Below are 17,570 nucleotides of genomic sequence, written 5' to 3' on the forward strand. Positions count from 1 at the left end.
TCAAGTTCCCAGATGATGCTGGTCTTTGAGAACCACTGTCCTGGACCAACCACTCAAAGCACAGTCCCCAGAGGCAGCAACATCATTACCTTGAAGCTTATCAGGAAAGCAAATTAAGGTGCCTGTTTGCAAACATTAAGATAATACAAGGTCCTTCTATGATGAAGAAAAGGATGGTGATGACGTTGATAAAGGAGCTGCAGAGAGGTCAAGGAGGAGGGAGCCTGATGAGTAGAGGGAGCAGCAGGCTGGAGTCAGGACTGTGCTGGCGTCGGGTGGAAAGGCTGTCCTGCCCAAGCACTGCTGCCCAGCTCAGAGCTCTTCTCTCCCCTCGCCTTTCCACACTGCTGTGAAAAGTTACCATGAGCGCTACCCTAGTCCATTTTCCTCCAGTGTTAGATTTGCAGCCCGCACCCCCCAACATCAACCACTATATCCAAGTTCATCACCTTGCCTGCATTACAAATGAGAAAAAAACACGTGATCTGAATAGCTGTCTGGAGACCCCAGGGCAAGGCTTGGATTCACCTTTATCCTGGGTCGGTGCTCTGTGCTGGAGCTGCAGGTACTCCCGATCAGCGTGGACCAACTGGCAGGCTGAGTGTGCCATGACCAATCCCCTTCCTTGGTCTCCTGCTTGATTTCTATCTACAGCCCCTCCTCCTCCAAACCCTGAGCTGCAGAAAAGCTGCAAGATGTTAAGAGGAGAAGAGATAGCACATGCGGATTGGGAGTGCCCTGGCCGGGGAGGCAAGAGCCCTCAGGCTACCTTGGGCTTAACTCTAATCTACAGTGACCCTGGCCCAGCCTACTCTCTCTGGATCTTAACTTCACTCTCAGCAAAACAGAAAAAGGCATCCTTGCTAGCTTCCCTCTGATGGAGTTGCAAACTATCTCGTATACACCAGATTGCCCTTTATTTGAGGGTTTCCCCTCCAGGCACTGTTGGGTTTCCTGTATTCGAGAAAGAACTGATAAGTATGGGGTGCACATCATCTGGGGTGCCCCGATGTCCCATCCCTGGCATCTTCACTCTGTGGAATGAAGTTTGGCCATGTGACTGATCTTGACATAATACAGCATAAACATCAAAGAGAGAATAAGACCTTATTCCAAACATGGTTCCATTACTTACTCCATTACTCAGTTCCCATTCTGGGAACTTCCAAGGGAGCCTATTGCAGGTTACTTTAAACAGCCTCATTGGTGGCAAACCTCCCTCCTAGGAGGCTGGATTTGCTCCTTGGAAACAGCCCAATGCTCTCTAGAGCCAAGAATGGTGAATAGAGTGAGAGATTAAGGCTGGGAAATACCATTTTTAGTCTAAAACAAGGTGTAACTATAATTAAATCGATCCAGGGGGTTGGTCTGGGTGGCCTCTAATGTCTCCTCCAGCTCCAACACACTAAGATTTTCTTTTATAAATAGACAATGGATTCTGAAGGCAAAGGAAAAACATTCCACGGGTTTTTCAATGAAGTAACTTCAAAGGAATCTGTATGACATTGTTACCCCCCAAGATGACTACTTTAAAAGGCACTTCTCCTTTAGATACATACCTTATTTCATGGATTCTGAGACAGTTTTATTCTCAATTTTACCTTTGACATCAGGGGACAGATGACAATTGGTGGAGGGTCAGAGTTTAAAAGGCAGTACTTTTTTCTCTCTCAGCGGTACACAACATAATGGTGCATCTTCTATGGATGGCATCTTGGATTCGATGAAACAGCATCCAAAACTGTTTAGATTTCACCTTTCAGTACCAGTTGCTTTACAATTACACTTTTTTTTTCTTTTCACTTTACAGATAAGTCTTAATTCTCAATTTTGAATGCACACCCCAGACCAATTAAATCAAAGTCTCTGGGAATAGAATTCAGGCATTATTACTTTTTAAAGCTCTCCAGGCACAAGTCTTATGACACCTAAAGATAACTACAACACTCTTGGAATCCAGGCCTGTGGGGAAGCCAGCACCATGGCTGATTGACAGAGAAATGGAAGATTATAAATATTCCTATTTATTTCAGGAATAAATAGTGTTGAGCTCCTGGGTTGAGCCATACCCGAAGTCTTCCATCACCTCTAGACTCCACAGTTTTATAAGCAATACGTCTTCTGAATTGGTTAAGCTGGTTCAACCTGAGTTTTCAGTTTCTTGAAACACACAGAAAATGAGGTACCAGCAGTGGTGTGTTGTATGCAACTGACTGGGCTAATGAAGTAAAGGGCTGGTCAAGGAGGGTTCTACCATCCTGGGCCAGAGGTCAGTAATCCTTGTTCTGAGGTTGCAAACAGCTGATTAAATGATGACCTTTTTAATCTTAAGACTCATATCATCTGTTTGCCAAGTTTTCGGCATCCCAGAATTTAGCAAAAATTCAAGATGATTTAGAGTGAAGGCTAATTTGAGAAGCCTTCACGGAGGCTTAAAACTGGCTCACCTGAAAACAGCTACAGAGAAGAAAATATGGATTTGCTAAAAGAGGCCCTTTTTAGCGGGTGGTCTGCAACATACATTCCCCAGGGGTCTGGCAATTAATAATTAACCTTGCTGAGTTGCAAAAGCCACATTCTCTACTTCAAGCTCAATTTCCCGCAAGTGGAGTCAGGAAGTAAGGAATCATTCAGCAGAAGACAGATTAGCACCCACGAGAAACCTAATCCCCCAGGTGTCTCTCAAATACACCTGTTAAGTATTGTCTGCCCAAGAAAGGGATTTACCATGTCCCTGGCTAAAATGCAGCTGTAAGCCAGAAGACTTAAAGGGCCTTTCTCACCCCAGTCTGAGGTTTCCAATTGCCCCAAAGTACAGAGAAAAGTAGAGCAATGAAGCCAGGGCTGGTTGACTGGGGATAGAAGTTTACAGACCCTGTTCTAGGCTCAAAGACAGTTTCTCTAGCTTTGTTTAAGAGTCCATGGTCCAAAGCAACAGAGCCTATTAGGATTGAGTTTAGTTGCCTCCACAAAAGGCTGGCTATTGGCTTCACCAAAATTTGTGTTTCCTTCTCCAATCATCCCTTGAAATAAAAGGTGCATCCTAGGCATTGAGCAAATGTCTGACATATGATGAGTGAATGAGTGAATGAATCCAGCCCCAAGCTGGTGTACAGCATGTATACAACATACATAGCTCAAAAATGAAGCAAAGGGATAGACAGTGAGAATACAGTTCCTCATTTTAGGTTGTGAAAAAGGGATCTAGAATGAAAGATTTAAGCCTTAATTCCATAGGCCTGAGCTGGTCTCTTCATCTCTCAGTTGAACCTCCACTTTGCCAGGCAACAAACACCACTGCTGGGGATATGTAGGGTTTTCCCTGGATTTTACACTGAAGACCAGAATAGAGTCTGGTTTCCTGGGAACCCTTCATACGTTGGGTGATGGACAAGATGGATACATCCAAAGTCACTCCCTATGGGTAACAGACAAAGAAACCGGGGACACAATGTATTGAACTCATGAAAATCCGAAGGACCCAGAATCACCAAGCCAAGGGAGAGGGTATAGCTTAGTGGTGGAGTCCTTGCTTAGCATGCACAAGGTCCTGGGTTCAATTCCCAGTACCTCCACTAAAAAATAAAATAAATTTTAAAATATGTAAATAAACCTAATTAGCTCCTCCTAAAAACAAACAAACAAACAAAAACCTTCCCGCAGAATCACCAAGCCAATCTTGAAAAAGAAGAACAAAGTTAGAGGATTTACACTTACCAGTTTCAAAACTTACCCCATGACTACAGTAATCAAGACAGTGTGGTAAAGGCATGAAGACAGACATACAGATCTTTGGACCAGAACTGAGAGTCCAGAAATAAACCTCTGCAGTTGTGGTCAATTGATTTTGGCAAAGGTGCCAAGATAATTCAATGGGGAAAAGAACAGTTTCTTCAACAAATGGTGTTGGGACAATTGGATATCCAGCTATAAAAGGATAAATCTGTACCCTTTACTCACACTGTAACACAAAAAATTAAATCAAAATCTCTCATAGATATAAATGTGAGAACTAAAACTGTAAAACTCTTAGAAGAAACCACAGGAGTTAATCTTTCTGACCTTGAGTTAGGCAATGATTTCTTAGATACAACATCAAAAGCACAAATGATAAATAGAAAAATCGCTAAGTTGGACTTGACCAAAATTAAAACTTTTTCTTCAAAAGATAAGAAAATAAAAAGACAAGTCACAGATTGGGAGAAAGTATGTAAATATATTTATAAACCATGTATCTGACAAGGGACCTGTGTCCCTATGTGGTAGGCAGAATTATGACCATCCAAAGATGCCCACATCCTGAACCCTAGAACGTGTGTGAACATTACCGTACACGACAAAAGAGACTTTGCAGATGTGATTAAGGTTATGGACCTGCCATAGTGAGATTATCCTGGATTATGCAGGTGACCTCAACCTAATCATGTGATTCCTTAAAATTGGAGACTATTTCTAGGTTGTGGTCAGAAAAAGATGTAATAATGGAAGAATGACCAGTGATGACACATTGCTGGCTTTGAAGACAGACAAAGGAGGCCACAAACCAAGAAATGTAGCTAACCTAGAAGCTGGAAAAGGCAAGGAAATAGGTTATCCTCCAGAGCTTGCCAACACATTGATTTTAGCTCCATGAAACCTGTGTCAAACTTCTGGCCTACAATATAAAATGATAAATTTGTATTGTTTTAAGCCACTAAATGTGTGGTAATCTTTACAACAGCAATATAAAACCAATACACCAGAATACGCAAAGAATTATTCCAACTCAATAATAAGACAAATAATCCAATATAAAAATGAGCAAAAGATTTAAATAGATATTTCACCAAAGACAGTAAGTACAAGAAAAGATGCTCAACATCATCAGCAATTAGAGAAATAAAATCAATACTGTCATCCCTCTGTATCCATGGAGGACTGGTTCCAGGACCACTACAGATACCAAAATCTGAGAACACTCAAGTCCCTTATATGAAGTAGCACAGAACGGTTGGCCCTACGTGTCCAAGGATGCAGAACCTACAGATACAGAGGGCCAGCTGTGCCATAATGAGATGCTACTTTACACCCACTAGGATGGCTATAATTAAAAAGACATACAGTAACAAGTTTTGGCAAGGATGTGGAGAAACTGGAAAGCCATACATTGCTGATGGGAATGCAGAGTAGTGTAAAATAGCTTGGCACTTTCTTAAAATGTTTAATGTAGAGGATATAATAAATATAGAGTATGTAAATAAATGGCCAAGCAACCCCACTCCTAGGTGTCTACCCAGGAGAAATGAAGACATATGCTCACAGAAAGACTGTATGTGAATATTTGTGACGGCATTATTCTTTTTATTTTTTTGAATTGATGTATAGTTGATTTATAATATTGTGTTAGTCTGAGGTGTACAGCAAAATGATTCAGTTCTACATATATATACATATATTCTTTTTCAGATTCTTTTCTATTATAGGTTATTGCAAGATACTGAATATAGCTCCCTGTGCTCTACAATAGGTCCTTATTGCTTATCTATTTTATGTACAGTAGTGTGTATCTGTTAATCCCAGACTCCTAATTTATCCCTCCCCCTCCCTTGCCGCTTTGGTAATCATAAGTTTGTTTTCTATGTCTGTGAGTCTATTTCTGTTTTGTAAATAGGTTCATTTGTAAGATTTTTTTTTAGATTCCACATATTAGTGATATCATATGACATTTGTCTTAATCTGACTTACTTCACTTAGTATTATAATCCCTAGGTCCTTCCATATTGTTGTAAATGAAACATTATTTCATTCTTTCGTATGGCTTAGTAATATACCATTGTGTGTGTGTGTGTGTGTGTGTGTGTGTGTGTGTGTATACACACATCCCACATCTTCTTTATACAGTCATCTGTCGACGGACACTTAGGTTGCTTCTGTCTTGGCTATTGTAAGTAGCACCGCTAGGAACACTGGGGTGCCTGCATTTTTTTCGAATTAGAGTTTTTGTATTTTCTGGATATATGTCCAGGAATGGGGTTGCTGGATCATATGGTAAGTCTATTTTTAGTTTTTTAAGGAACTTCCGTGCTGTTTTTCATAGTGGCTGCACCAATTTACATTCCCACCAACAATGTGGGAGGGTTCCCTTTTCTCCACACCCTCCCACTACTCTTAATAGCCAGAAAGTAGAGATAACCCAAATGGTGAATGGATAAACAAAGCAAATAAGGATACTAATAATAAATAACGAAGGAAGAAGGTACTAACACATGCCTCAACGTGAACGAACTTCAGCAATATTACACTAAGTCAAAGAAGCCGGTCACAAAGGACCACATATTGTACGATTCTATTTAGATAAAATGTCCAGAGTAGGCAAATCTGTAGCAACAGAAAGTAGATTAGTGGTTGCCTAGAGCTGGGAGGAGGTGGGTGGGGGTTGGGAGAAGGATGGCTAAGAGTATAGGGTTTCTTTTATGGGGTAATAAAAATGTTCTAAAATTCGATTGTGGTGATAGTAGCACAACTCTGCCAATATACTAAAAATCACTGAATTGTACACTCAAAATGAGTGAAGTTTATGGCATGTGAATTATTCCTCAATAAAACTAAGGGGGAGGGCGAACGGGAGGAGAATTCTGCACCGCGGAGTCGTCAAACCCTGCCAAGCGAGGGCTTCCTGGAGGCAAGGGCAGCTCATCAAACTCAGGAAACTGCTCTGAGAATTCACATCCACGGAGAGCCAGCTGGGCCCCTCATTGTACTGATTAAATACAGAATTTGGCTTTATTTCAGGAGCCTATAGCATTGTACAAGTTTGGTCAGAGTGTTCCAGAGAGAGAGGAGTCTTTTGGAGGGAGCGCTTGCTGAGAGAGGTGAGATTGGGGAGTGAATCTGGCAAGAGGAAAGGTTGGCTCCGGTCCCCACGACTTCCAAGCAGAAAATAGGGCACAGGCAAATATATGCAGAGGACACGAGATAAATTATACAAAACCAGGGCAGTCTAGAGGATCCCCAGCCTCTGGGTGTAGCCACGTTAACTCCTGTCTGCAGTCTGGCCCCTGAGGGCACAGGGAGGAAAAGCCAGGGCTGGGCTCCTTGGCCAGGACGTGGGGCTGCAGCCGTGTAAAGAATGGGCATCATCCAAACAGGCAGGGAACTCAGGTGGGAACCAGCCTGTTCTAAAAGCAGGGCCTGGGCTGCCGCCTTCTGAGCACATGAAGCTCATCCTCATCCATCTCTCTCCACACCTGAGAGAGAGACGGTCCAATAACAAGCATCTTGATATATACGCGTCTACACTCTGCTTATGAGGATATCAGGCAAGAAAGACGCCCCTGGGGAATGCAGATGCTTTTTTCAAAGAGGAAACTCTGAGTAAATAGCTGAAATCTATCTTGAGGGAGATAATAGAAGTACTTTTTTAAATTGGGGGGAAAAAACCAATATTTTTCCCCAGAGCATTCAAGCCCTTCCAGGTGTAGATCACGTTTCTCTGAATGGGCCTCCAAGCCAGATTTATCTTAGGTTCATGGGACAGGAAAGGAGGTGGATCTGCCTGGTCAGTGGTTTTAACACAAGCCAGGTTCAGGGGGGAGGGGAGGAGGGGACCTGGCCACCCCAACTCAGGCCTCCGATTTGCCCAACTTCGAAGTATCTCAGAGGGTGGCCCAAGGACACAGGCAGCTAGTGACCTCAGGGGCACCGGAAATTTCCGGACAAAGGTATGGCTTCTAAGTCTGTCTGCTGGGATCGCTATATGCTATCATTGCCTTAGCAAGGGACATTGGCCTCTTTGCCTGCATGAGTGTAAATACTAAATGTATTTACTTTACTGACCTATTTGTGTAAGAACTATCTTTGCTGAAACAGTCAATGAGATCATGAATATGGAAGCCTTTGTGAACCGAGAAGCACCGGGCAGGGGAGGAGGCAGGGGCAAGCACTAATTGAATGCATTCAGCTGCCAAGCTCTTGCCTTTGGTTAATTTTTAAATACTTATTTAAAGAAAGAAACTCATGAGGTAGGTATTTTCACTTCCATTTGGAGAAACAGACTTACCAGTTTAACATGGCATGTCCGACCCTGTCTATAGCTGGCAGTGCGGAATTTGAACCACAGGTCTATCTGATTCCAGGCTGGTCTCCAAGCTGGTCCCTTAGGCTGGCTGAGGATCCTGTTAGATGAAAAGCCCCCGTGGGGCCATGGCTGGAGCTCGAGTCGTTGTCTGGAGCCTCTGGTAAACCACAGGGCTGCCCGGGATGCACGAACACCCTCCACGTCACTATCACGGCAGTCCTCGTATCTCTGGCTTGTCATTTAGAAATCCCTTTGAGGGGGAGGGTATAGCTCAAGTGGCAGTGTGCATGCTTAGCATGCACAAGGTCCTGGGTTCAACTCCAGTACCTACATTGAAAAACCAAATAAATAAATAAACCTACATCCCCCTGCAAAAAAAGAATGCTTAAAAAAAAGAAAAAAGAAATCCCTTTGACCTCTTCTTCCTGTGTTTCAGGGAGGGAGTCCCCCTAACTCTACTCAAATGGCTCCTTCCCCTGGAGAGGTGGGGGTGGGGTGGGGGGCTAGTTCTTGCCCACAGCTTAGCCATCATCTTTTTCAGTGGTGGCATATGCTTGCCCTGGCTTAGCACTTAACCTCTCTGAGCCTTAATCTCCAAATTGAAAGGCTGGATGAGGCTGATGATTTTCAAACTCATGTCACCACAACTCACAGTCAGAAATATATTTTCTCTGACAAGCCAGTTCACATGTAAATATTTCTTCTTTCCATAAAACAAAGCGTACCCATACTACATGTGCATGTGTATGTGCACTCTGCCATTTTTCTATTTTATTCTACTTCTTTCTTTTTTAAAAAAGTCCTGGTCACAGCCCATTAATGGGTTTGAATTTACTCCCCTAAAGGGGTCACAGCCCACAGTTTGGAAGGTCCCATTCCAGATGCTCTCTGATGACCATTCCAGCTGTGACACTTGAGGAATCCTCACCCAGCCTTCTCCTCCTCCAGAGGGGGGCCCTTCTGAGCAGATGAACTCCCGTGGCACCTGCCGAGGCTCTGCCCCTCTCTGTGTCCCCGGGATTGTCTCTCCTGGCAACCTATTTCATGTGCACACCTTCATGGATTCTCCAAGGTAAAACGACTCACTCAAGGCTGCACCACTAGTGTGACTTTAAAGCTAGGACTTTAACTCGTACAACCTGACCACCTGTCCGGGGCTTTCCACACCACCAGCCGCCTCCTGAGACAGGCATCCTGGGGTCGGGCAGCACCCAGGCCTCCCAGGAAGAAGCCCTCCACCCACCTGCTTCCGTGACAGCAGAGGTCTTCCTGCCCTCCCTCATCCAGCATCTTCACCTTTTTGCTGCCTCTTAGCGCATGCTCCCATGTTTGTTTCTGCTGTCTGTTCGGGTACACCTGGTCGTGCATATGTTTGGGGATGAGGAACAGGTAAGGCAGTCCATTTTGATCTGTCTCGTCCTTGGGCTTATTTCTGAATTCTTAGTCCCCCGGGACCAGACACTCTACCTCATGCAGGTTTTAATTGGTCAAGCCAAATGTGTGTCTTTAAAGTTACATCTCTCTGGGTGGACCTTTGACTCTTCCTGTCAAAGCCTCCCCACCTTCCCTTGCCAATCTGTGACGTGGTAGCCAGGAGTCTCATGGGGACACCAGCTAGGGATGCTGGGAGCAGTAGGGAGGGTCTACGTCGTCCTGGCTGTGAATTCACAGGAACCCACCATGAATACTCTCTCTCAAAACTTACACGGCAGACATGAAGCTCTCACCCCAGAGGGGCCTCTGTGAGATTTCTAATGGCTATTAATTACTGTGTATGAGCTTAGTATCAAGGACAGGTGGAAAGTGATAGCCGGATGATGGCTGATGGATGCTAAACAATAGACAGTGGCTGTTAGATGGTAGGTAGCTATAGATGGTAGAGGATGAAAAGTAGCTGATAGATGGGAGCACAGCACTGATAATAGAGAGTAGCTGAGAGTGGATCGCAGATAACAAATGGAAGATACTGGATAATGGCTGACGATAATAGAAGCTGATAGTGGATAATAGTGGATCGTTGATAAGAGCAGCTAATAATGGATAATAGGAGCCGGGTGATAATAGTAGCTAATGGTGGCTAATAGTTGGTAAGTGCTAATAGTTGCTAATAGAGGGCAGTGCTAATAGCAGATAATAGCGGCTGGCTGTAGATCACAGCGGACAGCTCATAGGCAGTGGCCTGAAAGACCACTAAATACCCAACAGCGCATAGTTCCATACATTATTCTAAATGGCTTTAGGATTCACTTGGACATGCTTGTGTAAGCCTGTTCTGAAGTCTCTGTAACCCAAGCTGGGGGTGGGGTGGTCGGGGATGCTCGGGGATGCTCAGCCTAGTCATCATAAAACCTGGTTTCCTTCATGAACTAGCTGTGGGATCTTGGACCCAGCACACAACCCCTGTGACTCCTCACGTCTAAGGGAGGAGGGGCGTCATGTTTCACTGCAGAAGGCAAAATGCGGGTAAATGATAAGGTAAGCACACTTGGACACTGAGCAGTGAGGTACAGAGTCAGATGGTCAGGTAAGCTGGCCAAGGCCCAGCTGCAGGTGGTCCCGGGTTTGTGGGCAAGAGGATGACTGTCTTCCATCCTCACAGTGAGCAGGTTCACGCCCAGGAGTGGGGACAGCACATGGCTGACAGGTTAACCCAACTGCTGGAGGGCCGGGGATGCCCTTCTCTGGCCTTTCACCAATGCTTGCACTCTAAGCATTCTCCGAACACTGCCCAGTGGTTTGTGTCATTTTGCCAATGGCTTCCTCCATCATACTGCAAACAAAATCCAAAGACTTCATCAGGTCTCACAGGTCCTTTCTGATCTGGTTCTCTCTGAAACTTCTGACCTCTGTTTACCTTCTTCCGCCCTCATTCCCATCAGCTCAGTGGCTGCTGACTGTTCCTCAAACAAGCCAAGCTCATTCCCATGGGGCCTTTGCCCTTGGTGTTCCCTCTTCCTAGAACGTTCTTGCCTCACATCCACATCCCTGAGCTGTGTGCATGGCCGGTTCCTCCGTGCCACCTCTCAGAGAAGCCTGCCCCACTTTGAGTCACTCTCCGTAACATCACCCTGTTTTATTTCCCCTGGAGCACTTAACCCCCATCTCAAATTAAATCCTCATCAATGTCTCTCTTCCCCCCTCATACGTAATTTCCCGAAAGTCAGGGCCCTTAGTGTCTCTTCACTGAAGTTTCCCAGCACCTAGGACAGTTCCTGGCACCTAGCAGTGTATCGGTACTTGTTGAAGGAATCAGTGAATGAAGAAAATGCCAACACAACTGCACCAAGATGGCAGCTTTGGGTCCGGACAGGCTGGGATTCTGAGACTGCTCCACTTCAAACTGGTGGTGAGATGTTGGACAAGGTACTCAACCTCTCCTATTATCTTTCATTTACTCCACTACAAACATCAAGATGATATTGACAATATTGAACTTGATCTGAGCCCTGTGCTCCCTCAGGTTGAGAAATCCCACCACCCTTTTGTGTTCCTAGCCACGACTAGCCTCAAAAGTCCACCCTGCTCTCTTACATTCTTAGATAAGACCCACCTCAGGCCTTCCTCAGGACCCCATAAGACCTGCTGATGGCTCCCTTGTTTACCTGCCTCTATAAAACCCCAGGCCCCCTTCCACTTCTTTGAGACACTCTTCATTAACGAGCATTCTCCCCTTTGCAAAGAGCCCTAATAAAATCATCTCCTTAATTGCCCAGTGCATTCTGTCTTTTGCAATATTTCTTCCCCTTGCAGAGTTAGCATGAGGATTAAATGGAATAACACGTGGGAAAGCTGTACTGCACAGCACCATCAGTGTCGTTTCCCCCAGCGGGATTTGAATTTTCTCCAGTGATGCTCTAGATTGAGGCAGTGTATTGGGCCACTCAGGTCAGAGAAAAATTAACCACAAAACAAATCCACAGTTACTTACTCCAACCGCCATTACCTCTGCTCCCAAGAAAAAGAGGAGAGCAAAATGCTTACCCTGTTTTATAGCTAGATACACATATATATCCATATATACACATTTCCAAATATTTTTCATATGTATATACAATAATAGGCATTAATATGCAAATGTAATATATAGCACATATTATAATATTAGGAACCATTTTGGTGTCAGCTATGTATTGGAGGACAGGCACCCTGTACCAATCATTATTAGTCCCACTTTGGGGGTCTTAGAGAAGATAAGGGATTTGTCCAGGGTCTTACAACTAAATAGTAACATAGCTGGGAACTGAACCCAGGTCCAGCCGACTCCAAAACTCATGCACTTTTCCTCTACACCACTGTCTTGCTACCTGCCATTCATGACGTATTCTAAGTGCCTGCTCTGCACTTGTAAAGAGACTATAAAGGAGTGTTTGCCCTAAGAAAGCCCCTGATCTGCTTCCCGAGGCCAGACGGAGACTCTGGGAACCACGAGGAGACCACACAAGACAGATTTAGCCAGTGAAGCCTTGAGGGAGAGGTTCAGAGAAAATCAAGATCAGTGGGCACCAAGGAGCCTGGAAATGCACTGCTGTACGTGTGTGCTTGATAAACAGACTGGATGAACAAATGATTTAATTAAGGCTGAAGGGCCCCAATGGGATTTAATTTGGTCTGTAATTATTACTTGCCCCAACATCTCTGGTCCTTTCATTGCCATAAATATGGGAGTGAGGGGGGTCATTCTGACCTCAGCGGATTTCCCTCCTGTGTATTTTCCACTTGCCAACACCCCCAGAAGGCTGGATATGCCTTCCTGGGGAAAAGACCCTCAACTAAGAACCCAGATCCTTTTTGCAGGCATCACTGTTCCATCCCGTTCCCCACATGACTGTCTCCTCAGAGCCTCCCCCATTCTGCTGAAGATTTTTAAGTTATGGAAATTAAGGAACAGGCGTATTCCTCAATTCCCTGCATGGCATGATGGCCATTAACCAATTAATGGCTGGGCAGGTGCCAGCCAGCAGGGTAATTATTAGATGGTAATTGCCGTATCATTACAAGGTAAATATAGGGTCGGACTGTCATCCACCCCGAAGAGGGCAACTGGGAATTCATTTTATTCCTATTAAGCATAATTATTCCCCCGTCTCTGGGAACCTGTGATTTCCAATATAATTATATAGTGTTTGCCAATTCCATCCACGAGGGATGGGGTTCAAAAGCAGACAATGAGGGGCAGCCTGGGGAGGTATGGGGCAGGGATCAAAGCTCACAACAGCATCAGGGTTTAGAAGCAAAATCAGCTGGCATATCTGAAGGCAAAGGGGCCCAGCCAGGGAAAGGAAAAGAGAAAGAAGTCTCATTGAGATTTAATAGAACCCCCTTCTCCGAATGTCTAGGAAACAAGCTATGCTGGTCTTTGTTACCCCCAGTATCCCATCCACTCATCCCGTCCATCCAAAGCTGATGAGGGAACACGGCCAAATGTCAGGTACTGCGCCCAGCCCTGGAGGTAGGGAGGAAGATGGCGCAGGAAACCTGTTTTTAAGAGGCCAGGTAGTGGCAGAGACGGTTTTCTTCACTTCTCATCTTACAGGTAGGGAAACTGATGTCCCTGGTTGGCTACACATGCTCAGCTCTCGCCAAGAAATAGAATTAACAATCCAAAAAGCAGGAGGTCACCTACAATGCCAAAAAAAGTGCAAATGGAGAACGTGTAATGCTTGCCGGGAGCTGTGCAGGTGTGACAATTGAGACATAAAGTTGATAAAGTGCCCGAGGTGCCGCAGGCTGAGACAGTGGAGGGCAGGGCTGCCAGGCGTGGAAGATGTGGCGCTCCAACCCGGTGCGATCTGGGAGATCCGGAGACGCCACTTTCCATGCTAATGTGGAATAACGCCATATATCACCTTTAAAGAGAACTTGACTGTAATAAACATTTACACCAAAACTATTCCCTATAAATCAAACAACAAATCCCCGGCCTCTCTGAGACATGCTTTGTGTCTGGGAGCCTCGCTATTAAATCAGGTATTATAATTTGCTTCAGAAACGTTTTGCCAAAAGGTTAAAATATACATACTCGTAGCTCATCCATCTCATGGGTTGGTAGGCAAGCCCTTTAGGTTTTATCATTCAAGCCTTCTTTTGATTTCCTGACTGGTTACCCTGTGGATCTCTGCTGGTTTCTCCTTACCCTCCAGGGTACTGGACTGGGAGGGATGGGTTGCTGGTTGAGGTAGAAGAGGAGGCATGGGGATTAACTAGATCAAAGGCTTTTGATTAAATCCTACCAGTGATGTAACAAAAAAAAATTTATAACAGCAACAAAAATATTACAATGATAGTTACATTCAAACCTACTACAGGCGAGGCATGAGGCACAGAGGTAGCATGAGGGATAAAGTGGAGAATCAGACAGACAGGGGTCCTGCCTTCATGGAATTTATGGGTGAGCAGTTTACGAGAACTTTTACATTTTGTGTCACATTTCATCTTTGCAACCTGGTAGAATTATCCCGGTTTTATTGATGAGGCCACGTGAACTGCTCTGCTTTCCACAGCTAGAAATGGGCAGAGCAGGGATTCCACTCAGGATGGGTCTGGTTTCAGAGCTCTTCCTACCTTCCCCACCCCCCACAGCCCTCTCCGTGTACAGGGGAGCCTACACGGTTCTCAGAACACTAAAAAAAAATCCCCCACCGCAGTCCCCAGGTGGCCCTGCAAGTGTGACGTGTTGTCTCCCGTCCACCCCGCCTGCCAATAACTGCTCTTCAATTGCGTTTATTATCTTTGCGGCACACGGTTACCGTAGCAGTAAATTTATACTCAACGATACGGTGCTCCTGTGATTTTCAACTACTAATGGAATTACTATTTTTGTTTGTTTTAAAGCCATAGCAATAAAATAGGCTCCCAACAATACTCTTGCAGTTTTTTATGTCTTTAAAATTTACTGGAAGTGATAACTGTAATAACGGAATGCCTGTAAACACGCAAATGGCCTTCTCGGAAAAGGGAGGGGCGGCTCTGGTTTCTACCATGGTGGGGCCCACAGAAAGCTGGATGGAAGGGAGCACAGAAAGAAAAGGTTGAGGATCAGTGTACCCTGGGAGGTTTAGAGAGGTCTATGAATCCAACCCTAGGTATCTGATGAGCCATCCCTTCTCCCTGGCAGGAGTATCCGAGAAGGTGATTGGTAAAGAGGCAGGAAGTGGATGTGCCAAGAGTTCTGACTACTCCGTGGAAAGGTGGGTGCGAACAATGTGGGCCACACCCCTTGTGCTTCCTATAGGCTGCACTCTAGTTCTAGTCCAAAGTTCAGGGTCAGGAGGGAGGGTAATAGCTCAGTGTAGAGCTCTTGCTTTGCATGCATGAGGTCCTGCGTTCAACCCCCAGTACCTCCACTAAAAAAATTTTTTAAAAAATTACAAAGTTCAGAGGCAAATTGGAGGACAAAGGCAGACAAAAGGAGAAACAGAGAGCGACCAAGATGGTAGACCTAATCTGAAACCCTCTCTGAGATTAAGATCATCTGAAATACAAGTTGTTTCAGAAAGATGTCCTTCCCAAGAATCTTGAACCACGGTTTTAAATTTTTGGCTGGAATGCTCACCATTTCATGGGTTAAGACACAGCTTCAGAAGGGCCATGCCAAATTACAAGTGTGTCACCACTGGCATAATATATTCACATTCTGGAAGGGGTCGGCTTACCAATCTAGCTATCTCCAAAAGGGGCACGCTCATGGAGACTCCAGATGTTTTAAAGAAAACTTCATGGGAGGAGGGGCGGCTGGGGAGTAAAATAATGTAGAGACTGTTTCAGAGTCTAGAGAAGGTAGGAAGGCCTTGCCGGGCCACCAAAATGCAGGAGGAGAAAGACTAAAAGCCAGTAGGAGAAGAGAAAAGGGGACATGTTCAAAAAGGTGATGGAGGGAGGGGAAAGAGAGAAACAGCCTTCGACCAAGACAGAGGCTCTAAGCGCCCAGGAGTGGGAAAGGAAGCAGAGGCTGTAATCCTGGAGTACATTTGCGTGCAGGGGCCAGGATGGGCAAGGACATTTGATTGGAGAACCTAGAATGGAAATCAGGGACCTGAAGAACTACAAGGAGGTATCCCCTCACACCGGTCAGAATGGCCATCATTAAAAAGTCCATAAACGATAAATGGTGGAGAGGGTGTGGAGAAGAAGGAACCCTCCTACACTGTTGATGGGAATGTAATCTGGTGCAATCACTATGGAAAACAGTACGGAGATTCCTTAAAAAAAAACAAAAAATAGACTTACCATATGATTGAACAATCCCATTCCTGGGCATACATTCAGAGAAAACTCCAATTCAAAAAGATACATGCACCCCAATGTTCATAGCAGCACTATTTACAACAGCCAAGACATGGAAACAACCAAAATGTTCATCCATAGATGACTGGATAAAGGAGGTGTGCTAAAAATATACAATGGAATACTACTCGGCCATAAAAGAGAATGAAATAATGCCATTTGCAGCAACATAGATGGACCTAGAGATTATCATTCTTAGTGAAGTAAGTCAGACAGAGAAAAACAAAAATCATATGATATCACTTATATGTGGAATCTTAAAAATGACACAAATGAACTTATTTATAAAACAGAAACAGATTCACAGACATAGAAAACAAACTTACAGTTATCAAAGGGGTAAGTGGGGGAGATATAAAGGAAAAGTTTGATATTAGTAGATATAAACTACTATGTACAGAATAGATAAACAACAGGTCCTACTGTACAGCACTATATTCAACAGCTTGTAATAACCTATAATGAAAAAGAATATATGTACATATATAGAGATATAAAACTGAATCACTATGCTGTATACCAGAAATTAACACAACATTGTAAATCAAGTATACATCAATAAAAAATAAAAATAATTATAATTAAAAAGAAAAAAAAGCTAAGGCTTCAAGAAGATGCCCAAAGAAAGGTGAGTGCTCTGAAAAGGAATTTGCCCAGGAACCCAGAAGGGCATGGGGACTGAGAAGCCCAAAGTTCAAGGCACAAGAAGTGAGTCAGGCAGCCTGATTCATGTGGTCACCTGAGTCACATCAAATTAAGTGACCAGGTTGTGATTAGGGAACTTGCCACCAGTATATGTTCTACACCAGGATCTCCTTACTGATGGACCTAGCTCCGGATGCATGGATGCCCTGTTAGGAGATAAGACCAAAGTATTCGGGTGAGGAGGCAGAATTCACCCCATGAGGATCCTCGGCCTGGCACAGATATGGGGCATAAAGGAAGGAGCAGAGGGATGGGAGATCTACTTTCCAACCTCCCAGTCTTCTCCAACACGCACCCTGTGCAGACATGTGAGCAGGACACACACCCACCGCTGCCCCACGCCCGGCTACCCACAGCCTGCCCGCATTACCTTCACCCTCACCCCTCCGCCCCGCCTGGTCCTGAAATTATCCAAATCCATGGTTGTTTTACCAGCAAAATCCAAGCCTGTCTCTCTTCATCCCCACCACGGGGCTTCAGAGGGCGGGGAGGCGGCCAGGCTCAAAGCCTACTCTGGGAGCCCTGG

The 17,570-nt window shown here is 44.7% G+C and overlaps 1 long non-coding RNA gene across 1 annotated transcript in view; it reads right to left on the bottom strand.

The window, feature by feature from the left end:
* The window catches only part of LOC116150206 (uncharacterized), a 44,304-nt gene that overhangs the window by 21,781 nt on the left and 4,953 nt on the right, over window positions 1-17,570 (bottom strand). Inside the window, exon 2 of the long non-coding RNA XR_010378916.1 lies at window positions 8,039-8,383. This is a non-coding gene — a long non-coding RNA (uncharacterized LOC116150206). The remainder of the gene's footprint in view (window positions 1-8,038; window positions 8,384-17,570) is intronic.

Source organism: Camelus dromedarius, chromosome 34, assembly GCF_036321535.1.
Source record: "Camelus dromedarius isolate mCamDro1 chromosome 34, mCamDro1.pat, whole genome shotgun sequence".
Classification (NCBI taxonomy): domain Eukaryota; kingdom Metazoa; phylum Chordata; class Mammalia; order Artiodactyla; family Camelidae; genus Camelus; species Camelus dromedarius.